This window comes from Manis pentadactyla, chromosome 2 (genome assembly GCF_030020395.1).
Source record: "Manis pentadactyla isolate mManPen7 chromosome 2, mManPen7.hap1, whole genome shotgun sequence".
Lineage (NCBI taxonomy): Eukaryota > Metazoa > Chordata > Mammalia > Pholidota > Manidae > Manis > Manis pentadactyla.
The window spans coordinates 126,562,804-126,589,886 of NC_080020.1; positions in this window are offsets into that span (position 1 = coordinate 126,562,804).

The following is a 27,083-nucleotide window of genomic DNA, read 5'->3' on the forward strand; positions in this document are numbered from 1 at the left end:
TTCAACCAGCTACTTTTGAATTACGTTTAATGTTTAAGTACATTTAATCCTTAATAAGTCTTTCTTAAATTACTGCATTGAAAATTAGAGTACATTATGTTTTTATCATGGTAATTCATCTTTATTTGTATTTAGAGAGAAATTTAAAATACATAATAAAGTGAAGATTGAAAGCATATGAAAAGTACCTGTAGGAACTCTTTTCTAGAAATATAACTTTTCTAGTGTTAGACAAGGGACCCAAAGCGGAGTTATAAAGAAATGGAAAAAAATAATTAAATACAATGAATATCTTGAAAAACATCAAAATAAGCCACTGTAGATAGAAGGAATTAGATATTTAGGAACTTTGTATAGTTTTTAAAATTTAAAAAAATGATTGTAGGAGACCCTGGTTTAAAAAAATATATATGGCTAAGTTTAAATTTATGAGCTGGCAAAACATGGACATAAAATTTACAGAAAGAGAAAAATATAAAAAACAAGCCTTATCTAGCAAAACAAGATGCACGTTGTACACAGATTCTAGGTATTACGATATTCATAGCAACTTTGTAAGACCAAAGCATCTGAACCAAGAATACTGTCCCTTGTCATTTGAATAGGTATTAGAATAGCAGATACTCATAAAATGCTGTTTAACAACACTGAAAATGTTAAGTGGAAAATACAAAGTAACCAAGGAAACACACAAACATCCATATGAGTTTCTACAACATTCAGAAGTAAACAATATAAAGCATAGATACATATATATATAGTAAAATTAAAGAGAAAAATAAAGGCCTGATTAATAGAGAATTCAATGGCATGGTCATTATTGAGGGTGGCTGGATGCAATCAGATAGGGGTAAACAGTGAGTTTCAACATTTTGGATATGATGTATTTAATTAATAAAGAAAACCTGGAGCTGTTAAAGATTAAATAAACTTGATTACATATTTAATGTGCATCAAGAGAAATCTAAAGGAAATAAAAAGAATACATTGAAATACATATCTATGAAGTGTATGAAGACAGATTCTAATACATTATGTAAACTATGTGAAAAATGGGTGAGTGATTGAATAGGAAATTCAGAATAAAGTAAATAAAATATGTAATGATCAGGAGAAAATTGCCCATATTCCTAAATCTGAGAAAAACAAGTTAATGAAACAATGTGATGTAATTTCTTAGCTATCAGAATGGCACTATAATGGAAAAAAAATACTGACTACATGTAGCAATACTGGCAAAAGAGGAAGAAATATAAATCATTAAAGTAATTTTGGAAAGCCTATTTCATTATATTATAAATCCACCAAATATTAGACTCAGTAACCTCACTTCTGGGAATCACATCCAAGGAAATAAATCTGTGAGGTTATAATGAAAATGAGATACAACAGATTGTGATATTTTTTTTTAAGAGTACAGATTCTGGAATCCAAAATTTGCTATTTGTTTGTTCTTATAAATTTACTCAACCTCTTTGTTTCTCATTTTCCTTATCTGTTAAATTATTGTAGTACTTTTTGAAATAATTGTAGCATATCATTTTAGTGGTGAGAAGAATATCTAGAAAGGTATTGAATGTACACCCAAGGCTGTTAATATTGGTAACAGAAATGGGGAGTTAATCTGTAAAAATGTGGGTGTTAATGATTTTTAAAAAGCACAGCATGGGTTATACTTGAATATATAACATTTGTAAACCCAAATACAATCCAAATACCCAAACATGATATTGCTTCTGTATCTACCTGAAGGGATGCATAAAAGGCATTGTCCTTAAGAAGGGGAAAGGTAAGAACAATTGTCATTCCTAAAACAAAGTCAATAAGTAAAAGTTGAAAACCGAAAGATGAGGAAGAACATCCAAGCAGAACAGTCAGCACAGATCTCCTTTGCTGAGTGGTGTGTTTATGATCTGTTACTTTTAAAAATGTTCTCTAGATTGCCACTTTGCTTTCATTTACTCTATAGTTTACTAGCACACAGTATTTTTTTTCTTGGTTATCCTCTTCCACATCTCAATCCAACAAAATAACTACATTATTTACATCTCACCTATATTAACTCCTTTAGAGAGACTCCTCTGACTTTTTCATCCATCCAATGTTTTCTCTTTCTTTTCTATGGCTTATCATGTTTAGGAGAATATTTTGAATGATTAAGAAATATGCTAAAAAAAATAAAAATAGATGTTAATAAATATTAATGGTCTAATAGTTTGCTGGGCCTGACTCATACACGTGTGAGATCCAATTGTTATCAGTATATTATGTTGGTAGTTTGAACTCAGTCATAATGAGTGCATTAGTTCTCTAAGGTTTTTATAACAAATTATCACAAGCTGAGTGGCTTAAATAATGGAAATACATTGCCTCAGTTGTGGAGACAGGAAGTCTGAGAGGAAGTTGTTGATAGGCCATGCTACTGTGAAGGTGTGGGGTAGAATCTGGTCCAGTTCTCTCCCCTAGCCTCTAGTACCTTGTGACAGCATAATCCTAATCTTCAAAAAGTATACATATTTGTCTCTGTGTCCAAATTTTGAAGCAATTTTGGAAAGCCATCTGGCACTATTATAAATCCACTAAATATTAGACTCAATAATTTCACTCCTGGTAATCAAAGGTTTTATAACCATGTATATTGCATTAGGGTCCTAAGACCTAATGATATAATGACCCTAACAACCTCCTTTTTACTTAATTATCTGTCTGCAAATACTCTTTCTCCCAAAAAGGTTGCATTCTGAAGTACTGGAGGTAGAGACTGCAACTATCTTTTGGGGAGTATACAATTCAACTTCTACCATTAAGAGTATTTACACCATGGACATTGGCAAACATTACACTAGTATCTTTTCCCCTCCCATAGCCAGTTATATTTACCAGCACTCTACTTCTGTGCATCTTACATCTAATAAACAGACTTTATTAAGCATTGACTTTACAAATGAAAATATGAGAAACAGAGAACAGAAGTATTAAGAATGCAAAGCCACTGGACTCTCAATCACATTACTTAGGCGCATATTCTTTGAGCAAAATCGCAACATCAACTCTCCACAGCTAGATAATTCTCACACAATTCTTGTGTACCTAATGACTTTCACTTAAAATTTTAAGATAATTATATGTTATTTTTAAATATGACTCAATCCTGAATTTCAACAATTTCCTTACCTGTTTTTCATTTGTTTGTTTTGTTCTTCTAACCATCTTAGTTCTTGAGACAGAGTATTAACAAGTTTATTAATTTTGGAAGTAATAATGATGAAATAGTAGAGTGGAATAGAGTGAGCACAAGTCAACATAACGCTAAAGTATGACACTACTAATTAGAGTTACATGTGTATTACTATACCTTTCGATGGAGAAAATTTCTTAACTGTCACCCAGAAAACATTGTTTCCATGTCATTACTGGAAACAATTTCATTCTCTTTGATTTCCTTCAGATTTCATAGTGTGAAAAGGTTAAACCTCTTAACACTAATCACACTAAAAAAGGTCGCATTTTCTAGATTTTTTTTTTGAGATATACACACATATAAAATAGTGAACCTGCAGGGATTCTTTATTTATGAAAATATTGCTCACACGTTGTTTCAAAAAGGCCTCCAACTAAGGAGTGATTGACACAAATTCCATTGTTTGTTGAACTAGGAGGAAAACAGGGAATAAAATATGTATTTTCTGGCAGAGAAAGAAATGTAAGTATGAATGCCAAAGTCTCCTAGCAGATGGAAAACAAAAATAATTTTCTGGTATATGTTTCTATACCCATCTCATTTCTTCACACACATGCTTCTATGGATAGTAATCTAGTTTTTTTCCACTTGCATAAAGAAGTTATACTTTAAAGTAAATCCTTTAAAAATGAGAGTGTATAAAAAAGTGTATATGGACAAATAATTTTTTCATTCAATAAATATTGAATAAGCATCTTGTACTTGGTAGGTCTTAGTTTTGCACACACCAAAATAAATCAGATCATCCTGTTCATGAGAAACACACTATCAATTTATAAAGATAGACAAATAACCAAATAATTACAATATTATATATAAAGAAATAAGTACAATTAAGTATAATAAGTTCTATAATTTTATATATTGAATGAAACCATGGATTCACCAGGAAGCAAAGAAATTAGAAAAACAGATAAGCCTCTATTCTAGGACAAAAATAAAGATGTGAGGCTATAACCACAGTGTTGATCATGGTGGCACTTATTCTCCTGAAAAACATTTTAATAAGTGATGTCTTAATAAAATGATTTCCCTTTGATACCATTTTAATTCATATGGGCCTTTCAGTTTTGGACTCTAAAAATCCAGTACAAAACATGAAATAGTTCACAAAATGACTGTTTTTCTTCCAGTAAGAACCGACCCCCCTCACCAATTTTAAAAACCAGACATAGACTTAGGCAGTGCTCAGGAAACAACCTTTTATAATAGGGGTATCCATAAAAGGAGGCTGGAAAGTCATAAGGAGAGGAAGTCCCCTCTAGGAAATAGCTGAGTGCTTGTTCTTGTCCTCTCTCTCTTCATTTTTTGAGTTTCTTAACATTTTTCTACTGCAATTCCAGTTTCTCCCTGCACTCATACTTAACTGTCCTCTCTTGTCTCAGCATCCCCCTGACCTTCATCATCTGTGTTTTTTGCTAACTATAGCTTGCTCACACCTGCAATGGCTGCTCTGGCCTCTCAAGCTAGCAAGCCCATGCCACTCTATCTTTTGAAGCCAGGATATGCTCTTTTATAACTGTCAGTCAGATTTCAAGAAAGGGAACTACATTTCTCAAGGCTTCAGCTCTGACACTTTTCAGTGTTTTATCATGCTTCTGGACTGACCAGTTTTCCTTAGCATGGAATGTGGGTCTGGAAATTAGTAGATATATCCCTAATACAATCTGCAGAATAATTTTACTCATCTTAGAAATATAAGAAACTACCTATAATATGATTAGCATGGACTTAAAAAGTAAAATTCTAAAATATGTCTATGGAAATTCAAGAGCTATATTTGACAGAGTGCATTTTTGTATTTGAAAGTTTCCACAAGATCATCAACTCTGTCAGTTGACTTAGATTTAGAACTGACTAAAACATTAATGGAAGACATATATTCACTATACCAGTTTAGTTAGCTTTAGAGAATATAAAGAAGACAAAACAACTCAGAGAAAAAGAATTGCTTTTGGAAGTCCTTCAAGTCAAACATAGTTTCCCAGGCACTTGACCCTACCAGTCCCCTCTTGTCAAAAGAGACAACCTTGAAGCAGGTCCTGACTACCTTTGTTCAGAGAAGTCAGCCCTCCCATGCTTTGTAAGTGACCCCTCTAGGCACATATGCCGAGGCCATCCCTGTCAGTGAAGCACAACTCCTGAATCAAGAGTAACCCAGTGAATAATTCTGAAAACCAGGTAAAAACTGAGTTATTATTTCATATTTCTTTCATCTCACTATAATCTGTGTCAGTGCTATAAGAATGTAAATCCAGAGTCATTGCAAGCATCCTGGGTCTGAGGATAGAATTTCAGACCAACTATTAGTCAGGCACCTGAACAGGTATAAAACCCAGTTAAAACCCTAGCTTATGATTTTTCTAATGATACATGGAAAAATGTCATGTATACAAAATCATATATACAAGTTTTGTGAACCCCGGAAAATTCCTAGGCAAGGGTCTGTACATATGTCCATTTATCTAATAAAGAGATAAAAACTTTGATCCAAATTTTTAACTTTGTGATGAAAAGGAAAAAAAAAGCAGAACCCTGCATTACATGCAGCAGGCTTGACATAAGGGCTGATACTAGACAGTCTCAAGGGAGCAAAAGAGCAATTTCAAAAGTCCAAAGTGCTTATCAAAGACACTGTTTTCTGGGAGAAACACAGACCAAGAGAGTAACTAGCAAACAGTTCTCATTTTACAAATACTAATGCAGCAACTCAAAATCCTTCTGGAGTTAACACTTTGTGTTCAATATTAATGCAATTTAATTGTACTTCAGAGGTATTTGTCTATGGTGCAGGATATTTTTCTATAAATCTACCTTTTTCCTATGAAGAGATTGTCTGACAGTCAATTACTCTCTTATTCACAAAAGGTTTATTAATATTTACTTCTCCTATGCTCACATTGAGGCATGATTTAATAATGATGTTTGTATTTCCAGAATTCTCTAGCCTCCTGTCAAAAAGATCACGTCTATCATGTTGATTTTTTTCTAACATCCACAGGCTAAATGATCATAGGCAAAATAATGTGCTATAACTTCTAGTATTTTTTTAAACTATTTTCATTGAGGACTATTAAGTAACAGAGGTTTTGTCAATTTGAATTGTCTATGAATACATAACTTATTATTCTTCAATTGGCTAAACTCATTTGGGAAAATTTATAAAGATAAAGCCTGGCAAAAATGGTTGATTAGCTTTTTTCATGAAGAAAACATGTTGACAACAGGAACAGAAGTTATATATATTTTATAGAACACATTGGTGATTTAGAAAAATCTTTCTAATACTTTTGAATGGTATTAATATATTTTTAATTAAAGCAAATCATAATGATTGAAGACTTGATCATGAGCTATACATCTAAAATCCATAACACTTTCATCTAAATAGAAATATTAAGTCTCATTTAGGGTATTTTATTTTTTTGGATTCTTTTTATTTCAAATAGGTTTGTATATGTGAGTTTTTAGGAAAGTGCAATTCATTGAGTAATTTTTACAAAGAGATTTATCCTATTTAACTTGGGCAAAATTTGGATGTAGACTTTTTTTTCTAAATCCATAAATGACAAATTAGAGAATACATTCACATAAATGAGTTCAGCATGCATGAGGAAGTACTTAGGATATGACTTAGTTATTTTAGAAATCAATGTATGTGTTAATATATTTTAAACATTCTTAAGATCTACATCCACTTCCTAAAACTTGACACTTACAATATTATTCAATACTAGTTACAGCAGCATGCTTAATTATACTCAATCTAAATAAAAAGTAAATTAATGTTCAATAATTTATGTGCCAAGCTCTGTGCCATATAATACCAAATTTAAGAAAGAACTGTGCAATATGGGCTCTGTCCATATTTAACACACTCAGCTTTACAATGACGTATTCATTTGAGATTTAGGGATTTATTCTGATGACCACTACCTTTTACATACATTTATATCAATTTTTGAAGAATTGTTCTCTGTCAACCTTATTAGCTGAGTTATGCCATGATAACAAATAAATGTCCAAATGTAGTAGCTTAAAAAAAAAGTTTATGTGGCATGTATTCTGTATGTCCATCACAGGTTGTCCAGGGCCTCAGCCTGTTGAAATCAGTAAGGGTCAAGGCTGCTGGGACTCAATGTAAACACAGGCTTGCTTCCATGATCACAGAGATGAGAGTAAGACAACACATTGATGCTCATGCTGGCTCATTTTGTACCCATAAGTGGTACATTTTGCTGCCATACAGATTTCACTGACTAAAACACAACACATGGGCAACTGGCAGGGACAAATACATCTCTCTAAGAGAAAAACATCTAGTTGTTTTTTAACAGTATAGAAGTTCAGTGTATCTCAGATAATTACTTCAGAAATGTTCACAATCCTTCTACTTTGATGGTAAGCCTTTCTTTCCCCACTAAGAAAAGGCTATTGTAACAACCCCATGAATATTTATCTATATAGTAAAGAATGTAAGTAGTGCTGCAATGTGAACTTATAAAAAGATCAGCTTTTCCTATGTTTATCTCAGCACTATTTACAATAGCCAAGATATGGAAGCAACCTAAGAGTCCATCAGTAGATGAATGGATAAAGAAGATGTGGTACATATACACAGTGGAATACTATTCAGCCATAAGAAAGAAACAAATCCTACCATTTGCAACAACATGGATGGAGCCAGAGAGTATTATACTCAGTGAAATAAGTCAGGCAGAAAAAGACAAATACCAAATTATTCCCTCATTTGTAAAGTATAACAGTGAAGCAAGACTGAAGGAACAAAATAGCAGCGGATTCACAGACTCCAAGAAGGGACTAGTGGTTACCAAAAGGGAGGGGTGAGGGAGGGTGGGTGGGGAGGGAGGGAGAAGGGGATAGTGGGGTATCATGATTGGTGCACATGGTGTGTGTGGGGTCACGGGGAAGACTGTTGCTCAGAGAAAACAAATAGGGACTCTGTAGCATCTTACTACACTGATGGATGGTGACTGCAGTGGGGTATATGGGGGGGGACTCAATGATAAGGGTGAACATAATAACCACATTGTTTTTCTTGTGAAACCCTCATAAGAGTATGTATCAATGATACCTTAATAAAAAAGATCATCTTTTATATACATACATATATAATATGTATATATATGTATATATATATATATACATACAAGTATGTATATATATATATATATACATATAAGTATGTATATATACATATTAATGTGTATATATATATCCATATTTGTGTGTGTGTGTTTGTATATATATATATAATGATTTTAGAAACCTCAAAAATCTATAATCCTTGGTTTTCTTATCTCTAAAATGGTGCTACTTAGATCTCTCCCATAGAGTTGTGGGGAAGATCACATGAACTAAGGTATGCAAAGCTAGAAACTCTAAAGACATACAAATTTCAGGGATGGTGGTGTATTTTAATACTCACATAATAAATATCTCTTCTTACATGTACATGAGTCTATAACAACAAGACCAGTTTAACTTGAGAGACTTGAGAATATTTAACTGAGTCCCATTAGAAAAAATATATATTTTTTCTGTTTATGCTGAAATACAAAAAAATTTTAAAAGGTTGATTTCATCTGCAATGTGGACATGGTGTGGTCCATAAATGATTGCCTGATATAGAAAGCATAACCAGCCATTATTCTACCAGGTTGTTTCTCCACAAGGGCCAGAATCCTAGTGAAAGAAGTATTCAGAATTTCATAATGGGATGATTGGAAGCCCAAAAGACTCAGAATGGCACTGAATGATAAAGAACAAAGAAACAATTGAAGCAATGAAGAAAGTGCTTCAGAGAATAGATGTAATATTTCTTCATGACAGTTGATAGTCACTTCAGTGAGATGTATTGCTTTCATACCAGTGGAAATTCTAGGGATGATGACAAGATAAAATGAATCCTGTAAAAACATTTGTAGGCATATAGTATCAGAGGGACTAGCCGGCTTTATTTCCAGATTAAAAATAATCTGTGTGTGGGAATGCAAATAATATTAGATACGTGAGACATGGTCACTGCCATTAAAGACCTTGAACTCTATATTGGAAAAAAGGTTTAAATACATCCAAATAAAAATAAAATGCAAGACTAACTTTGAAGGGTTATTTTGATACATTGCTAACTTCTAGGTGAGTTTTGTGTATTAATAATATGTATTCACACATGAGAGACATCACTTTGAAAGAGGGTTCTTTCAATCAGGCATTTCTTTGATAAATATTTCTGCCTATCTGCTATGTAACTGTTCTAGGTCTTAGGATCACAGTGAGAAGAGCAGTCCAGGTCTTCATTGAACTTATTGGCTGGTGTGTGATGCAATTAAAGTAAGATATACACAAATGGATGAAATAATTATAAATCTGGGAAAGAACTGAAACTGAAACAAACAAAAAGATTCAATTTAATATGTGACAGAAAAAAATCAGATAGCGTAGTCCTTAAGAAAGCTTTTCCTGCATTATCAGTATCTCTGGTTACAGTCACAGACACTTATCTTTCACTCCTGAGTTTGCAAACTGGCAGTGACTGGCTCTGCTCCTTATGTCTTCATAGTCCAGATTTCCTGCTCCTTATGTCTCCATAGTTCAGATTTCAGGCAGAAGCAGCAGCCCCCCGATGATGCAAAAGGCAAGAAAAAAAGGCGGGGCCAATCCACAGAGGCACACTGAAAACATTAGACATGACAAACACATATGTCACTTTCATGGGAAAAGACACATAGCCAACCCGAAAATGGGACATGGCAAAAATGGGATATAAAACACTCATGCAGGAGAAGAGAAGATAATTGGGAAAAATAATAGTGTATCAGAATGTGCTTCCTTACTCATAAGTATCCATTTTTCTGCCACATGAAAATGTACTCTCCCCCTCTGCAGGGTATTAACCCCAAAAAGTCTTATCTAGTTATGATATGGGCTCAAAGTCCAGGGATTCTTAATATACCTCCATTCTGGATGGAGCTGCTGCTGATCAAGCTGGCTAACAACTAAAAGTAGAAATTATCCAACTTTCTTCAAACACAGTACATGATTATCCAGAATAGCCAAAATATGCCCATTTGGAATAGAAAAGATCATGCATTGGTTACTGGGCCACAGAAATTCTGAAATACCACTGATAATAGTCCGAGGTTCCACCCTTGGACAGTGGAGCTCCCTGGCCAGGCCCCTCGTACTCCTTGGAGTACAGACTCTGTGTGGCTGTGGCCCTCGAGCCTGTCCTCTGGAAGACCTCTTCCATTCACCTCCTAGGCCACATCTGAAGTTGGAGAATGTCAGCTCTAGAAGCTGAGAATTTTATTTTCTTTTATTATTATTTTGTTTTGTAGATAATTATTTTTTAAAGGATAGTTGATACACAGTATTACATTAGTTTCAGGTGTACAACACAGTGATTCAACATTTATATACATGATAATAATTCTAGCTACCAGCTATCACCATACAAATTTGTTACAATATTTTGACTATATTCCTTATACTATACATTACATCCTGGTTACTTATTTATTTTACAATTGGAAGTCTGCACTTTTTTTTTTTTTGAGAGGGCATCTCTCATGTTTATTGATCAAATGGTTGTTAAAAACAATAAAATTCTGTATAGGGGAGTCAATGCTCAATGCACAATCATTAATCCACCCCAAGCCTAATTTTCATCAGTCTCCAATCTTCTGAAGCATAACGAACAAGTTCTTACATGGAGAACAAATTCTTACATAGTGAATAAGTTACATGGTGAACAGTACAAGGGCAGTCATCACAGAAACTTTCGGTTTAGATCATGCATTATGAACTATAAACAATCAGTTCAAATATGAATATTCGTTTCATTTTTATACTTGATTTATATGTGGATACCACATTTCTCTCTTTATTATTATTATTTTTAATAAAATGCTGAAGTGGTAGGTAGATGCAAGATAAAGGCGGAAAACATAGTTTAGTGTTGTAAGAGAGCAAATGTAGATGATCAGGTGTGTGCCTGTAGACTATGTGTTAATCCAAGCTAGACAAGGGCCATAAAACATCCACGGATGCAGAAGATTTCTCTCAGAACAGGGGGGGTGAGGTTCTAAGCCTCACCTCTGTTGATCCCCAATTTCTCACCTGATGGCCCCCCTGCAACTGTGCCTGTCTTAGGTTGTTCTTCGCTTGAGGAATCTTAGCCGTCTCTGGTTAACCAGTCATATTCCGGGGCCACACAGGGAAATGTAAAGTTGGTAAGTGAGAGAGAAGCCTTATTGTTTGAAAAGGTTAGCTTTTTACTTCTTTGCATATTTATGCCCTGTGACTTCTATGCCCAGCATTTGTCTTGAGGTATCTTTACCACTTGGAAGAATTTTGATACTCGGTAAATTCGATACGAGGCACGAATTCTATTTAAGGGTTGTAATTAGGAAGGAAGAAGAAAAGCTATAGAAGTAGCAGGTGGAAGAAAACATGGGAGGATTGATTATTTCTTTGACATATCTTCTTGTAGAGTAACTTCAACATGTATAGGTTTTAAACTACTAATTAAATTGCGCACACACATTGACATAATAGGAGTACGGCTACATAACCAAAGCAGACCTACAATTATCAGCCATCTCCACTGAAACCAAGAAAACCAGTTAGGCACCTTAGACATTTGTGAAAACTTATCTATGATATGGTGGATATGGTCCAACTGAACTTGAACAGTCTGAGAGAAATCAGACAAATTAAAACAACCCATTTCTGGGGACTGTTCACATCCCATATATTCCTTTAACAGTAGATAGTCTGTAGTTGTAAGATTTTGGAGCGCTACAACTTGCACTTTTCCTAATTCTTGGTAGAGTTCCAACAGTATAGATCCAGTAAAATTTGTTGTTTTACTGTATGCACAGGCCAGCTTAGATATCTCCTTCTTCATTCCCATTGTGAGTCCAGGAACCGGTGGGATGAATGCAGCTATAGCTGCAGCAGCGCCAGGATTTTTGTTGAGGTTTTTTGATGATTATCTTCTGGTATGACTCTTCCAGAGAGTGCTGATGTTGGAAGTTCTTTTTCATATCGTATCTTAGTTCATTTTCTGGGTAGCCAAATTAGGCTTTGATCCTCTGTATAAACACAAACAGAACCTTTGACTACACCTTTATATGCCCTTTATACCATTCTGTAGAACTCATTGGAGGTCACCACACAGGAACTGCTTTTTTTTTGTTTTTTAAGAGAAAGGAATATTATCAGAAAAATGTACCTCCATTGCCGATCATCTGACACCCTCTAAGTGGTCAAAATTAAGGATATTTAAAGCATGCATTAATCATTGATTTACAGTTAGTTTTATCCTATCAGGGAGTAATCCCCCTTTCTTTCTTTACTTTTTTTTGGTTATCATTAATCTACACTTACATGATGAATATTATGTTTACTAGGCTCTCCCCTATACCAGGTCCCCCCTATAAACCCCTTTACAGTCACTGTCCATCAGCATAGCAAAATGTTGTAGAATCACTACTTGTCTTCTCTGTGTTGTACAGCCCTCCCCTTTCTCCCAACCCCCATGCATGCTAACCTTAATAGCCCCCTTCTTCTTCCCCTCCGTTATCCCTCCCTACCCACCCATCCTAACCAGTCACTTTCCCTTTTCACCTGTCAGTCCATTCTTGGGTTCTGTGATTCTGCTGCTGTTTTGTTCCTTCAGTTTTTCCTTTGTTCTTATACTCCACAGATGAGTGAAATCATTTGGTATTTCTCTTTCTCTGCTTGGCTTATTTTACTGAGCATAATACCCTCCAGCTCCATCCTTGTTGATGCAAATGGTAGGATTTGCCCTCTTCTTATGGTTGAGTAGTATTCCATTGTGTGTATGTACCACATCTTCTTTATCCATTCATCTATCAATGGACATTAAGGTTGCTTCCAATTCTAGGCTATTGTAAATAGTGCTGTGATAAACATAGGGGTGCACTGATCTTTCTCAAACTTGATTGCTGCGTTCATAGGGTAAATTCCTAGGAGTGGAATTCCTGGGTCAAATGGTAAGTTTGTTTTGAGCATTTTGATGAACCTCCATACTGCTTTCCACAATGGTTGAACTAGTTTACATTCCCACCAGCAGTGTAGGAGGGTTCCGCTTTCTCCACAGCCTCGCCAACATTTGTTGTTATTTGTCTTTTGGAGAGCAGCCATCCTTACTGGTGTGAGGTGATACCTCATTGTAGTTTTTATTTGCAATTCTCTGATAATTAGCGATGTGGAGCATCTTTTCATGTGTCTGTCTGTTGGCCTTCTGTATTTCTTTTTTGAAGAACTGTCTGTTCAGTTCCTCTGCCCATTTTTTAATTGGGTTATTTGTTTTCTGTTTGTTGAGGCATGTGAGCTCTTTATATATTCTGGATGTCAAGCCTTTATTGGATCTGTCATTTTCAAATATATTCTCCCATACTGTAGGGTTCCTTTTTGTTCTATTGATGGTGTCTTTTGCTGTACAGAAGATTTTCAGCTTAATACAGTCCCACTTGTTCATTTTTGCTGTTGTTTTCCTTGCCCAGGGAGATACGTTCAAGAAGAGGTCACTCATGTTTACGTCTAAGAGGGTTTTGCCTATGTTTTTTTCCAAGAGTTTTATGGTTTCATGACTTACATTCAGGTCTTTGATCCATTTTGAATTTACTTTTGTGTATGGGGTTAGACAAATGGTCCAGTTTCAATCTCCTACATGTAGCTGTCCAGTTTTGCCAGCACCGTCTGTTGAAGACACTGTCATTTTGCCATTGTATGTTCATGGCTCCTTTATCAAATATTAATTGACCATATATGTCTGGGTTAATGTCTGGATTGTCTAGTCTGTTCCATTGGTCTGTGGCTCTGTTCTTGTGCCAGTACCAAATTGTCTTGATTAATATGGCTTTATAGTAGAGCTTGAAGTTGGGGAGTGAGATCCCCCCTACTTTATTCTTCTTTCTCAGGATTGCTTTGGCTATTCGGGGTCTTTGGTGTTTCCATATGAATTTTTGAATTATTTGTTCCAGTTCATTGAAGAATGTTGCTGGTAGTTTCATAGGGATTGCACCAAATCTGTATATTGCTTTGGGCAGGATGGCCATTTTGACGATATTAATTCTTCCTAGCCATGAGCATGGGATGAGTTTCCATTTGTTAGTGTCCCCTTTAATTTCTCTTAAGAGTGACTTGTAGTTTTCAGAGTCTAAGTCTTTCACTTCTTTGGTTAGGTTTATTCCTAGGTATTTTATTTTTTTTGATGCAATTGTGAATGGAGTTGTTTTCCTGATTTCTCTTTCTGTTGGTTCATTGTTAGTGTATAGGAAAGCCACAGATTTCTGTGTGTTAATTTTGTATCCTGCAACTTTACTGTATTCCGATATCAGTTCTGGTAGTTTCGGGGTGGAGTCTTTAGGGTTTTTTATGTACAGTATCATGTCATCTGCAAATAGTGACAGTTTAACTTCTTCTTTACCAACCTGGATTCCTTGTATTTTTTTGTTTTGTCTGATTGCCGTGGCTAGGACCTCCAGTACTATGATAAATAACAGTGGGGAGAGTGGTCATCCCTATCTAGTTCCCTATCTCAGATTAAAAGCTTTCAGCTTCTCGCTGTTCAATATAATATTGGCTGTGTGTTTATCATAAATGGCCTTTATTATGTTGAGGTACTTGCCCTCTATTGCCATTTTGCTGAGAGTTTTTATCATGAATGGATGTTGAACTTTGTCAAATGCTTTTTCAGCATCTATGGAGATGATCATGTGGTTTTTGTCTTTCTTTTTGTTGTTGTGGTGGATGATGTTGTTGGACTTTCGAATGTTGTACCATCCTTGTATCCCTGGGATGAATCCCACTTGGTCACAGTGTACGATCGTTTTGATGTATTTTTGAATTCGGTTTGCTAATATTTTGTTGAGTATTTTTGCATCTACGTTCATCAGGGATATTGGTCTGTAGTTTTCTTTTTTGGTGGGGTCTTTGCCTGGTTTTGGTATTAGGGTGATGTTAGCTTCATAGAATGAGTTTGGGAGTATCCCCTCCTCTTCTATTTTTTGGAAAACTTTAAGGAGAATGGGTATTATGTCTTCCCTGTATGTCTGATAAAATTCCGAGGTAAATCCATGTGGCCCGGGGGTTTTGTTCTTTCATAGTTTTTTGATTACTGCTTCAATTTCGTTGCCGGTAATTGGTCTGTTTAGATTTTCTGTTTCTTTCTGGGTCAGTCTTGGAAGGTTGTATTTTTCTAGGAAGTTGTCCATTTCTCCTAGGTTTCCCAGCTTGTTAGCATACAGGTTTTCATAGTACTCTCTAATAATTCTTTGTATTTCTGTGGGGTCCGTTGTGATTTTTCCTGTCTTGTTTCTGATTCTGTTGATTTGTGTTGACTCTCTTTTCTTCTTAATAAGTCTGGCTAGAGACTTATCTATTTTGTTTATTTTCTCAAAGAACCAGCTCTTGGTTTCATTGATTTTTGCTATTGTTTTATTCTTCTCAATTTTATTTATTTCTTCTCTGATCTTTATTATGTCCTTCCTTCTGCTGACCTTATGCCTCATTTGTTCTTCTTTTTCCAATTTTGAAAATTGTGACATTAGTCCATTCATTTGGGATTGTTCTTCCTTTTCTAAATATGTCTGGATTGCTATATACTTTCCTCTTAAGACTGCTTTTGCTGTGTCCCACAGTAGTTGAGGCTTTGTGTTGTTGTTGTCGTTTGTTTCCATATACTGCTGTGTCTCCATTTTGATTTGGCCATTGATCCATTGATTATTTAGGAGCATGTTGTTAACCTCCATGTGTTTGTGAGTCTTTTTGCTTTCTTTGTACAGTTTATTTCTAGTTTTATGCCTTTGTGGTCTGAAAAGTTGGTTGGTAGGATTTCAATCTTTTGGAATTTACTGAGGTTCTTTTTGTGGCCTAGTATGTGGTCTATTCTGGAGAATGTTCCATGTGCACTTGAGAAGAATGTGTATCCTGTTGCTTTTGGATGTAGAGTTCTGTAGATGTCTATTAGGTCCATCTGTTCTAGTGTGTTGTTCAGTGCCTCTGTGTCCTTACTTATTTTCTGTCTGGTGGATCTGTCCTTTGGAGTGAGTGGTGTATTGAAGTCTCCTAGAACGAATGCAGTGCATTCTACTTCCTCCTTTAGTTCTGTTAGTATTTGTTTCAGGTATGTTGGTGCTCCTGTATTGGGTGCATATATATTTATAATGGTTATATCCTCTTGTTGGACTGAGCCCTTTATCATTATGTAATGTCCTTTTTTATCTTTTATTACTTTCTGTATTTTGAAATCTGTTTTTTCTGATACCAGAATTGCAACACCTGCTTTTTTCTCTCTGTTGTTTGCATGAAATATCTTTTTCCATCTGTGCATGTCTTTGGGTTTGAGGTGATTTTCTTGTAATCAGCATATGGATGGATCTTGCTTTTTTATCCATTCTATTACTGTGTGTCTTTTGATTGGTGCATTCAGTCCATTTACATTTAGGGTGATTATTGAAAGGTATGAATTTATTGCCATTGCAGGCTTTAAGTTTGTGGTTACCAAAGGTTCAGGGTTAGCTTCTTTACTATCTTACTGTCTAACTTAACTCGCTTGTTGAGCTATTATAACACGGTCTGGTGATTCTTTATTTCTCTCCCTTCTTATTTCTCCTCCTCCCTTCTTCATATGTTGGGTGTTTTGTTCTGTGCTCTTTTTAGGAGTTCTCCCATCGAGAGCAGTCCCTGTAAGATGCCCTGTAGAGGTGGTTTGTGGGAGGCAAATTCCCTCAACTTTTGCTTGTCTGGGAATTGTTTAATCCTTCCTTCATATTTAAATGATAATCGTGCTGGATACAGTAGTCTTGGTTCGAGGCCCTTCTGTTTCATTGCATTAAGTATATCATGCCATTCTCTTCTGGCCTGTAGGGTTTCTGTTGAGAAGTCTGATGATAGCCTGATGGGTTTTCCTTTGTAGGTGACCTTTTTTTTCTCTCTGGCTGCCTTTAATACTTTGTCCTTGTCTTTGATCTTTGCCATTTTAATTATTATGTGTCTTGGTGTTGCCCCTCTTGGATCCCTTGTCATGGGAGTTCTGTGTACCTCTGTGGTCTGAGAGGCCATTTCTTCCCCTAGTTTAGGGAATTTTTCGGCAAGTATTTTTTCAAAGACACTTTCTATCATTTTTTCTGTCTCTTCTTTTGGAATCCCTATAATGCGTATATTATTCCTTTTTGATTGGTAACTCAGCTCTCTTAAAATTCTTTCATTCCTGGAGATCCTTTTATCTCTCTCTGCATCAGCTTCTCTGCGTTCCTGTTCTCTGTTTTCTAGTCCATTAATGATCTCTTGCATCTCGTCCATTCTGTTTTGAAGTCTTTCCAGAGCTTGTTTTATTTCTGTATTCTCCTTCCTTAGTTCTTGCATATTTCTCTGCAAGTCCATCAGCATGGTTATGACTTTTGTTTTGAATTCTTTTTCAGGAAGACTGGCTAAATCTATCTCCCCAGATTCCTTCTCAGGGGAAGATGTAGCAGATGCCGAAGCTGTCTGGGTTAGTTTTGTCTGGATCATATTTTTTCGCTTTTTCATGTTGACAGGTGCTATTGACTGTCAGCTGGGAGGGCCAAACTTTTCACTTGCTACTGGCCTTTCTTTACTGGGACAACTGCGACCCCTAGTGGCTTGTGTTGTGTAATTGCGTTGGGGCTGGGTCTTTGTTTTTTTCCCAGTCGAAGTGTAAGAATTTTTCTTTCTGCTTTTCTGTGGGTGTGTTTTGCCTTAGGCTGTTTCTCTGCTTTCGCAGTGCCCGGAGTGGTAATAGACACGGGGGGGGGGTGCTTTTTGGCTGTTTACCTATGTGAGGGGTCTCAGAGATGTTGCCCAGGGGGTTAGTGCGCTGGTTTTTCCTGTAATTTCCTGCCCCTGGGCTGTGACCTATGCTGTTTCCGTCCAGCTGTTAAATCCCTGTCCCTTTAAGACTTTCAAAAAGTCCCCACTTTTCTTTGTCACAGGGGCATCAGCTTCGGCACCCGCTCAGAGGTCTTGCTGCCCTATTTCCCTAGTATCCAGGACCCCACACATGCACTGTGTCTGCACTCTGGTCCGGATGGCTGGGACTGGGTGTTCGGCAGTCCTGGGCTCCGTCTCCCTCCCGCTCTGCCTGTTCTTCTCCCGCCTGGAGCTGGGGGGAGGGGCGCTCGGCTCCCGCCGGGCCGGGGCTTGTATCTTACCCCTTTTACCAGGCGCTGGGTTCTCGCTGGTGTAGTTGTGGTCTGGCTGTTGTCCTGTGTCTTCTGGTCTCTCTTTTAGGATTAGTTGTATTTGTTGTATTTTCAAAAATATATATGTTTTTGGGAGGAGATTCCCACTGTCCTACTCGCGCCACCATGTTGGCTCTGCCCCCTAAACTTGTTTTTTTAATAGTTTTGTTTGCATTAAAATAATCACATATGTTAGTATGACAATGTTCTGATGGTTAGCTGGTTAAAAGTATTTTGCTTACACATATCTCAATGATATAATTAAAATAATTTTTAAAAGGGGGTCAGGTTTAAACAGTGATGTTACAGGTGATGTAAACATTTAGAAAACTTAAATACAACATACAGTAGTTCAGATGATAATTATGGGTCATATGGTGAAGATGCACTATAGGAATTAGAAAATAAACTCTAAAATAATTCAAGCCAGTTTTGTTTGTTGTTTTCCACCATGCTTGGCTACACTCAAATCCCTTTGGAATGCAAAGAGCTTGGTGAAAGCTGTGATTAACTAGTTACATTTTCACAAATGAGATCTAATTATAAGTTTAGACATTTCCTTGCCTAACAGAAAAAGCCACTGCTGCTGACACCTGCACTGAGCTATGGAAGCTGGGACCAGCTGTGACATTGTCAGTGTAAAACCCTGTTGTTTCTCTTATGTGAGGTGAGAGAAGATATATCATTAAGCAGAACAAAGTACATCTCTATATAAGAATTCACCAGTCTTCACAGGTTGTAAAATTACAATGCCAATTTTTTAAACAAAGTCTACAACTGTTAGTGTTTTAAATAGAAAGCAAAGTATTATGATCACAAAATATTCACAAAACTTTACTGGGAAAAAAAATGTCTTCATACTCTTTTTGATCACTTTATATGATATGACTAGATTCTTCTAGCTCGGCAAAAAATAATTATGTTAAAAATCAGAATTTAGAGGTTTCTCCATGGCAGTTTAAGATAAAAAAATATTTTATGACATTAAGCATTAGCCATGAAGTTTCAAAACTTTTGATTGAAAGATATATAGTGAAGTTTAATAATATTATTTATCTGTTTATCTATATATCTAATTATGTGGGTAACACTATAGTCAAATATAGCCAAATAGTCAAATATATATACAATAGTTATATATATGATATTTACTGCAAATATAGCAGTTGACTATTACATACAAATTATATGGCAATATTTGACTATACACCTGCTTACAATATGGGTTAAAAAAATAAAATGAGATTATCCAGAAGGTCAGAACCATGAGGACTTGAAGAAGCAATTTCTTCCTTCTCAATTCTAGCCAGTAGAAGAATTTCAAAAAAGAAAACAATATCAAGGATATGGTCATCATGTTCTTTATTAAAATATGATTGGATTAATGTTGCACTTGGAAATTCTACTCAATTAAACTGAATGTATGTAGGAAAGAGAACAGAATTATACTATGGAAGCCTGAGAAAGTCAAGGCATCTCTGATAGGATAGAGAGAGACATGTGTCTGGACATTTAGAGCTGACTAGAATCAATTAGTAAAATATTTTAAAAAATTGAGCTTGTTGTGTTGCCTCAAATCCTGCCACTCTAGATTAAAGAATATTGTGACTGTTTAAGATGAAAATATGATCCTTGGGTTCCCAAATTACTTGGGACAGGAAGCATGCTTAGAAAACTGCTTAATTCCTCCAAATAAATATTCTTCACTTCTCTCCAAAGCCTTCAAGAAAGCTGATAGAAGAGGAGTAACTATCCAGAGGAAAGAGTGAAGAGATGTGGGGAGTGCCTCAGGAGAGCAAGAATCTGATCAAGGAACGTGTCACACCTCAAGGACAGAGGGACTTCACAGCTTTTGCCTCGTCTTCAGAATTGCTATTGACCAGTGACCTGTATATGTCTACTCTTTTCTCCTTTCCAGATGTGATTATTTATTGTAATTGTTTTACTGTTTCACCATTCTCTGTGTGTGTGTGAGAGATAGAGAGGCAGATATTTGTGTGATATAATTATCTTATTCTTTCAGTTCACAGATGTTAGATCAAGCAAAACACCCTCCTGACCTGATGCAGATCATGAGGCCCCAAATTTTAAGTCTGACAGAATAACTGGATGAGGCACCTGTAATCTCTCAAAAGGGATGGTTGAATTACATTAAGGAAAAGCAAGTGTTTTCACCAAGGGGGTAGACTGCTGTAGAATGTCACAATTTTTGTTTTTTCCCTGCTCCTGCCATGTTTCCCTGGAGGCTGAGTTTACTTTGCTGACTTGTGCCTAACCATGTATTGTTTTGGCCAATGGTCTGTGAGCAGACATAATTTTCTCCACCTCTGTGCAGAAGTAGTAAATGTTCTTGTGTGATTTGGTTCTGTTTCATTTAGTTCCTGCACTCAACCATGAAAACAGCACATTCCAGATGTGGACAGCTTTTTTGGCCTGGGTTCAAAGATAGGAACTCCTTAGAAAAGAACAGAGTCCAGGAAAGCTTTAGCTCACCTGCAATCTCAAGAAAACCACAAAAGTGGTGTCATTGTAACTATGATTTTGAGATTGTTGCTTTAACAGAGATTAAAATAGTAAATTATCCAAATAATCTTCTTAGCACAAATGCAAGGTGATATTATTTAGGTTGAGGAAGTCAGTTTTCAAAACCTAATGAAATGAGTAACAGTAACCAAGAAATCATAAAATCTTGCCAAGAGAGAATTTTATTTCATAACCAGATGCCATAGACAAAAGACAAAAAGGAAAATGAGAGCTTTGCATTTTGAAAGAGGCTAGAAGAATGGTTTTAAAACTCACTGTGTGCTGTGTGAGGTGTGGGAGAGCAAAAAGTCTCCCCATTTGAAAGTACGATAACGCAGGGCCCATGGGTATGAGCAGAGTTTCTATGGGCTCTTTATGAATCCCTACTCGTATCAGCCTTTAGGTTTAAAAATAGAGCAGTAATTGTACTTCCAAGGGCAGGTTTCTGACTTTGGGTCTCCAGATCTTAAAAATCAACCTTCTTACTATTATATGGATTCCAAAAGTGTCATTTTTCCTTAAATGCATGGTCTTCCATTATCTATGACCATTCTTAACCTAGCTCCTGTTTAAATGCTGCGTCTATGCATCAGCCTTCACTGCTGGACAATATAAACTATAAAGCAACTGGTACTTTTTTCTCTGGTTATGTATTATCACCATTAAAGTGAAACAACAAGCTCAGTTTAAAAAGAAAAGAGAAATGCATCTCGCTTGCCTTGGTGTTCCACTCTTTTCAAAGTATTGTGATTCTAGTTTCATGGAAGCCATTGAAAAGATAGTTTAAACAATTTTTAAAATTTTTATTTGATAACTCATTCTATGTGGACATGTGTAGAGAGCTCAGCTAAAGAGTAATAACAGACAAGAGTCAACTTTTGACCACACAGTCCTTTCTCTGGCAAATGTAGGGAAATTTTATTGAATCAAGCTTTATACATAGATTCTGTGGGAAGCCAACTTTCTTATGAAGTTCTTTGATTAGGATAACCTGGTGAGACTAACGAATCCATCTTAGGACATTTCTGCTACTGGTAATCCTGTTGTGCAAACAATTACCTGCAAAATACATTTTAAATCATAAAAGTGAATGGTGAATAAGGAGTTAGAAACACAGTAAAGTGGTTGAATAGGAAATCAACAAAGGAAGGAATGTCCCTATTGGAAGGGACAAATGATTTGGCTGTATGGAAATAAAAATAAGGAAAATTTAGGTTAATGGCTTAAACTTAGGAAAGAGAGACATTATATTGATAGTTGGAGGGAAAGCTCGTATGCGGGATAGATGCCTGCAAGACCAAGAGGACGCGATGCACTCAGAGTCCAAAGTAAATGAAATTGATATGCTGAGCTACTGTCCTTGAAATTGAGCGTTCCTTAGATAGGTAATAATTAGAACTAGCTGTAGCCACAAACAATGACCTCATAGGAAATAAAAGCATGTCACATTCCTTGCCAGACATAATGTTAAGACATCTCCAGCTAAAACCGAAAAGATTTAATTTTTAATATACCTACTAAGCTTTCCTAAGATATCACAATGTCAGTTTGCTGTAGAAAAAAAGAGTAAAATAATGATGACAAAACAGATTTAAAAAATCCTTGAAGAAATGTGGTTGGATACAGATTTATTTGGCATGCAAAGAAAGAAAGAGAGAAGGGGTGGAGGATAAAGGAAAGAAAGAAAGAGAGAGAGAGAGAGAAGGAAGGAAGGAAGGAAGAAGGAAGGGGAGGAGGGAAGGAAGGAAGCAGAAAGAAAGAAAAGAGACAGAAAGGGAAAATGGAAAATTCCTTTGATTGACAATTAATGTATCTTTGAATTTTATTAGTTTATTTAATAGTTATATCAATTAAGCAATTTTCTAAACTTAGAAAATACTTTGTTATATATTAAAATAAAAAATTTAAGTAGCACAACAGGATGATTTAAGTAAAATGTAAAGCTTTTAAATTTCTGTATCTTTCAAATTAGTTACTAGTTTTTATTTTCAGTGGTTGTGTTTTTAATATTCATAAGGATAGACCCATGGAAAATATGCAGCTTTGAACATTTTAGAATAAAGGTGTCTAGCAGATGACTTACTCTTATCTTTCAAAGGTAACATTAATTTTTTGAAACATTTTTTCAAAAAATTTCACTACTCAGTATATAAAATCCCTTCACTATTTGAAATATATATACATATACATATATTTATGTATATATACATATAGATTTTAAAAGCTTTCTTGAGATGTAGTTTATACAACATAAAATTCAGTACACAATTCAGCATTTTTTAGTATGTATAGAGTTGTGCAATCATTAGCACAATCTAATTTAAAACCTTTCCATCACCCCAAAAAGAAATCTTATGCCAATTATCAGTCACTCCCTTCTTCCTTCACCAAACTCCAATATCTGGCTACCAAAGTTTTATACTCTATCTCAATATATTTGTGGGTTTTACATGAATAAAGTCTGGAAATCTTACATAAATGGAATGAAATAGTATGTAGTCATTTGTGATTGGCTCCTTTCATATGGCATAATTTTGTAGCATATACAATGTTTCAGGACCCTATCCCTTTTTATTGCAAATAATTTATTGTATGTATATATCACTTTTAATTTATATATCAATCAGTTGATGGATATTGGGTTATTTTCATTTCTTGAAAACTATGAATAATGCTGCTGTAGACATTCATGTACAAGTTTTATATCAACACGTTTTTATTTTTCTTGAGTAGATATCTAGGAGTAGAACTGCTGGCTCCCATGGTTACTATATGTATTTAACATAAAAGTTTATTTTTATGAGTGAATTTTCTTTCTGTAAAGATTACAGAAAAATGAAACTATTCTCCCAAAAACTCTGAAGATTATTTTTTCAAGAAACTTTATAGAGCACTTTCAATCATTCACAGCAATCTACTTTTTGAAATTACAAAAGAAAAAAGAAATTAAGGAATCAATTCAGAGAATCTGAGTTTCAAATTTAAGATGGTGACTTCTGCCAAACACAAATTTTCCTCAAAATAGCATTTGTACTTGCTGCAGGTTCTCTGAAAACCTAAATGACAAAAATGATCATGAAAGGTAGTAATTTTGTAATTTTTTGGCTGAGTGACCCTGAGTCTATTGGCACCCAACAGTGAGGAAAATGGTTTATAAACATCCACATCATATGCCAGACCAAAGTTCTGTAGTGCCTCAAACTTTAAAAGTATTGCAAAGTGTTAATGTGATCAAGATTTTACATTGTTGATAGATTTTTACCAAACTCTATTTGAGAGTTAACTTTTTTCTGATAAAATTAATCTCATTATATTGCATACTATTATGTTTGTACATTATCATTGATTTCTTAGTCTCTTGAACTAGTATATAAACAAAAGGGCCTAAAGATTTTTTCAATATCTATAAATTTAAAGGTATTTTAAAGTAAATCTCTTAAAGCTGGAAACTTAAAAATTCTTTTACTTTAAAAATATATGTAGTTCTATTAAATAAGGAATTATAACTGTCCTCTTAACAGATTCGAAGAAGTGAATGAATAACCACAATTGAAGGCCACTGAAAAGGGATTCTGGTTACCCAATTTTATCAGTCATTATTGAGGGCTCAATCTCCCTTTTTCTTATTTCAGTAAACCAAATTTGATACTAGTAATGGAAACAGAGGAAAAATAATGCTTGCTTATTTTCTCCCTGCTTTAGGCATTATTTGTTGCATTAAAATAATTATCCTGATTTTTAATAACCTAAAAAGTTCCATTCATTGTTAATCCAGTGTGGTAGACAAGTAAGTACTTGTGAACCAGATTGTCTTTCTTACCTAACATCACAAAAGTGATAATTGATTGAATTGAAACTTTAATCCAGAATCCTCTAACACGAAAGCATGTATGCTTTTCCGACCACACCAAGATTCTTCTGAATTGTATTCATTCATGTAATAAGCAAATGCTTTGTCTATGAGGTGCATATTTTATGCTAAGTGATAAAATCATGAAATGGAATGCCATGGTTTCTGCTCAAGAGACTATAGTCAACTGGGAGAAAGAGAAGTGATTATTGTGTGTAATTAGAATAGAAAGTGGTAAGTGCTAAATTTTAGGCATATATACATGGGATAAAATATGTGAATGACCACAATTAGGTTTTGGGGAAATAAGGCTGAAGAGAATTATTTTAGTAGAAAGTCATAAATGATATGAGAATTGTGGGTAGAAGATTAACAAAGGTATTCGAAAAGAAAGTATGGGACAAAGAAACAGTATGACATATACCAGAATAGGAATGGGAGATGTCATGTGATGTGATGCAAATTATTAACCTGGAATGGACAGCATAGGCTGGATCATAAAGGTTTATTTAAGCTGGGCTTTTTCACTTTTTTCACCAAGACTAGTGAGTTCCCAAGGAGCAAGAGGGAAAACTGATCTGATGAAAGGCTCATGAATCACAGATGGGATTTGTTGCAAGAGTTTGAAAATAAAGCTGCATTTGTCCTAATGTTGGTATGTTTGTATTTAGAGAAGCTTCATGATTTATTTGGAATTTCATAGGTCTTAGAATCATACTTTTCAAAGGGGAGAGATAAATGAACAAGATTGAGGCAAAAACTCAAGGTCCTCTCAAGTTAAGGAACAAGACTGAAGGCCGAGAAGCCAGATGGCAGGCAGCCAGAGAGGCACATCTCCAAAGTGGTGATGCTGCTGATCCGGGTGACTGTAGCAAAGACCCCAAATGCGGTGCAGAGTCAGGCCAGGATCACGGAGGCATTCATATAGGTGCCAAAGAGGGTAATAGGGAATTTTATTCCTCATTAAATCATCAACATCTTTTTATCATAATAACATTGCCTATTTATCTTCAAACTCATCAAGTCATATGTATTAAATACCTACAGCCTTTTGAATATTTATTGTACTTCAGTAAATTGATTTAACATTTTTAAAACCACACCCCAATTTTTTAGATATTAATTCTTTACAAATTCTTTATTTACATCCTGTGTCTGTTCTCTTTCTTCTCAATATTTAGTTACTTCAAACCTCTTTATTTCAACAACTAATATTATGTTCTAACAGATCTACCAACATTTCTCATTTATCCTTGAATCTAAAGCACCAACTTTTTAATGACTTTAAACAGAAGTTTTTAAATATGTTGTAATATCATGATATATATATATATATTTGATAACACAGGCCCTATATACTGTACATAGTGGTTTTTATGATTATATGGCTATGCTGCAAATGAACAATTTCTGTTTGTCTCAAGGTTTTTAGTTAATCAACTTTTCTACATTTGATACTTAATCACAATCAGTGATATTTAATGTGTAATGCATTAACGTAATTACAGACATTCAGCAATTTTTTACTCATTTCTTTCTTTTCTTTGGCTTTTTTCTTTACATGAACACAAAAAATAAATAAAGTCCAAACTCTAAAACAGAAGTTTTAATTTTAATAGATGTCTTGAAATTATTTTCTGGGTCTATATTGTATTTCCTTTGGTGTTAACAGGTTCATAGCTTTCCTAAGATTTCCAAAGGGGTTTGTGTCCCCGCCCTCTGATTCTCTTTTGAGGAATGTCAGAAGTTGAGCTGGTTTGCTCATTCATTCATTCATTCATATACTTATTTATTTACAGAATATGTACTCCAACTATGTTTAAGTATCTTAAAATTATAAAGTGGATCACTGCAACATTATTACATATTTTTCTTTTAGAAAAAATTTGTGACTTTTACTTCAGTGAATTCTAAATTGTTCTAACTTGCTCTTACTTTTCTCTGTTGGAATCTGGCACTTCTACTCGAATGTCATTGAGATTGCAGCAATTAGCCTTCTTTTATGGTGGAACAGATGTTCTAAGTGTCAAGTTAATTCGACATGGGTTGGTATGGAGATATCACAGCTGTTATAATTTATTTCTGGTTAGGTCAAAAGGCTCATCATTATCAGTTCAAAATATTCATAAAATATAATAAAATGTAAACATATTTCCAATTAAATCGAGTTTCAGTTTGTCATGGTACATTGTAACCTCCCACTGTCACATAT